The sequence below is a fragment of the Notolepis coatsorum genome (genome assembly GCF_963971535.1).
Source record: "Notolepis coatsorum genome assembly, chromosome: 10".
NCBI classification, from domain to species: Eukaryota; Metazoa; Chordata; class Actinopteri; order Aulopiformes; family Paralepididae; genus Notolepis; species Notolepis coatsorum.
In genome coordinates this window covers 124,105,669-124,109,178 of record NC_140174.1, presented here as the reverse complement: position 1 = coordinate 124,109,178, position 3,510 = coordinate 124,105,669, and positions in this window count along the sequence as shown.

The following is a 3,510-nucleotide window of genomic DNA, read 5'->3' as shown; positions in this document are numbered from 1 at the left end:
GACTGAAAAATGTACGTGTCACGTGACCCGCGGATTATTCACGTGCGCAGTCGCAGTGTGTATCGCTTCCGCAACGGAATTCGGTTTCCGGGTTCCTCTGATTGGCCGCGACCCCCACGCCGCGGACTCGCTCGCTTCCTCAATTTATACGCATGGAAGTATTGACTGAATGAATGAATGAATGAAAACTTTATTTAACAGATTGCAGAATGGGTACAATACAGTACGGCTCAATACACACAATTGTTAAGGGGATGCATGTCTTATTCGAATTGGGGGACCCTGATGGAAACAAGACAAACGTCTTTCTCAGGTCTGCATCCCCTTAACAATTGTATGTATTGAGCCGTACTGTATTGTACCCATTCTGCAATCTGTTAAATAAAGTTTTCATTCATTCATTCATTCATTCATTCATTCATTCATTCATTCATTCATTCAATTAAAGAGAATAATCATTCAGGACGAGGAGATTATGTTAAATTGTTTATTGTGTAGTGCCGAGAGATGGGAGTCGGAGACGGTAGCTCGGTAGAGCGAACAGCTTTTATTCAATACACCATATACAACCAGCTACTCTGGGTTGCGTGCAGAACGACTGACCCGTGGTGGCAGTAAGTGCCACCTCCTATAATGTTCGGGCGGAACTCTTGTTCCTAACAATAGTTCCGTGGGTGAATTATGTACAATTAACAATCACTACACAAGCCCCCCCAGAATTCAACCATGGTCAAAATCTCCACGGCGGGGAGAGACAACGACCCGGCCGCGGCGTGAGCGGACAACCCGGGGCGCGGTGCAAGCGATTGCGCCCTCCACGGCGCCCGGGGGCATGAACCGGCCACGGTGAGTGCGGAAAGCCAGGGGCGGGGAGGTAGGGGCGGCGCAAGCGCCCGTGTCCTCCCCGACACCCGGGGGCACAGACGTCGACGAGGCCAACGGCGGCTCCGTCGTTGGCGGGTCCCGGGGTAGCGGCGGACGGCCCCGGCGGGGGGAGAGGGCCAGCTCTAAGGGCTGGGAAATGTCTACGTGGGCGGGTTCAACCTTGTGGTGGTTGTACCCCACCTCAAAGGCGAGCCTTCGCCAGTCCTCAGGGGCCTGTGGGCTAGGGTGTCCGGTGGACAGGTCACACAGCAGCGTCGGACCCGCGTGACCAATCGCGACGTCCTCCAGGCGTAGCCTGGAATCTGCAGTCCCGAGGGCCTGGATGTCGTGGTCGGAGGCCTGTTCCGAGCCCCTGTCGACGTAGTCGAGGTCCGGCTGTACAGCTCCGATGACGACGCTGGGCTTCTCGGCGACGTGTCCCGCGGCGCCCTCGGAATCGTACGTGAGCTCTTGTCGTGCCGACCATGGCTCCGCCACCTTTGACTCAGACGTCGTGAGGGGTTCGTGGTCGGTGAAAGCTGTAAGAAGGCCGCCGTATGTCGCCTCATCGCGGACACATGCCAACGAAGCTCGTGTCTGTGCATTTATTAGGCGGCCATGTCTAATGTCCACGAGGAGACCGTGTGCACCCAGGAAATCTGCCCCCAGTAGTGGGAACGAAATGTCGGCCGTGATGCAGTCCCACGTGAACCGCTGGCCCCCAAAACACAGCTCCACGGTCCTTGTACCGTAGGTGCGGATAGGGGTATCGTTGGCGGTCGTCAGGCGTGGACCTCTATCATCGCCGGCGATGTCCTCTTTTGTAGCTGGCAGGACGCTCCTCTGAGCTCCGGTGTCGCAGAGGAATTTGCAACCGGAGAGTGTGTCTCTAATGAAAAGCAGCCGGTTCGACATACCTGCGCTCACCGCTGCCACTGGGCGCAGGTGCCTGCGTTTATGCGTTATGCCGAAAGTGCAAGGGGAACGGCATCTTGTCGCCCTCGCGCCGAAACGTGCGTGGTAATAACACAGGCCTGCGGCCGCGCTGCTCCTGATCCTCCTCGCCCCTCCCCCCTGCGGCGTGTAACCGCATGTCGAGGCTATTAGCCCTGGGGCAAAGTGTCGAGTGGCCAGGTAGAAGCGGTCAGCCTCTTCTGCTAAAGCCCGGGGATCCGTAGCCGCTGTATTGGCAAGTGCCGTCTGCACGTGTGGCGGCAAGTGCCTGAGAAACAGTTCGATAAACAGGAAATCAGGCCGTTCTGCACCCAGCAGGTTTAACATCATCTCCATGTGCTCCGAAGGCTTGCTGTCCCCCAAGCCTCGTAAAGCCAGCAAGCGTCGGGCCCGCTCTGACTGTGACAACTCGAATATTCTGAGTAGGTGCGTCCTAAACGCCCCATATTTATTCCGTGCAGGCGGAGCTGTTATGAAGCCTACCGTCCTCGCCGCTGTAGTGCTCCCGAGGCTCGAGACGACGTGGTAATATCGCGCGTCGTCGTCGTCAACCCCTCGTAGGGCGAACTGCGCCTCGGCCTGCGCGAATCACGCCGCCGCAGAATGCTCCCAAAACTCCGGCAATCGAATAATAACGGCATCGTTTGCCATGTTCGGTTCGGTCCCTGATACTTCAGCGAGACCAACGTCAGGGTCACCAGTGTAGTGCCGAGAGATGGGAGTCGGAGACGGTAGCTCGGTAGAGCGAACAGCTTTTATTCAATACACCATATACAACCAGCTACTCTGGGTTGCGTGCAGAACGACTGACCCGTGGTGGCAGTAAGTGCCACCTCCTATAATGTTCGGGCGGAACTCTTGTTCCTAACAATAGTTCCGTGGGTGAATTATGTACAATTAACAATCACTACACATGCAACATTAAGCATGAGTGTGACTCCATCCACGGCTAGCAGCCAACTCTGACATATTCAAGGCATGAGAAAGACGTTTATCTTGTTTACATCAGGGTCCCCCATTTTCAATTCATATAGAACGACGCGATATTTTATTTGTTTGTCATGACAAACCAATTACATAATCCAACATATGTGTAAAGGCACAACATATTCCAGTTAACGGTATCTTTTTTTAATGATTTGTTACGGCGCAATCAATACTTCCATGCATTCGGGACCTCCATGTTTGGGGGTATTCATCAGACAAATCGGATGCAGGGATTCGGCTCCCATCAGGCGGGCAAGAACTGCAGGTTTTCAGCCTCTCCCCTCTCTCCTGGAGTTTAAGGGGGAGCTTAGTATTCCTGCCGCGGAGGAGGTGGCTACAACATCAACACACAGTGACTACATGCAGTCACTGTGTGTTGTTTTATTTGTTTGTCATGACAAACCAATTACATAATCCAACATATGTGTAAAGGCACAACATATTCCAGTTAACGGTATATTTTTTTAATGATTTGTTACGGCGTAGTCGTTCTATATGAATTGAAAATGGGGGACCCTGATGTAAACAAGACAAACGTCTTTCTCAGGTCTGCATCCCCTTAACAATTGTATGTATTGAGCCGTACTGTATTGTACCCATTCTGCAATCTGTTAAATAAAGTTTTCATTCATTCATTCATTCATTCATTCATTCATTCATTCATTCATTCATTCATTCATTCATTCATTCATTCAATTAAAGAGA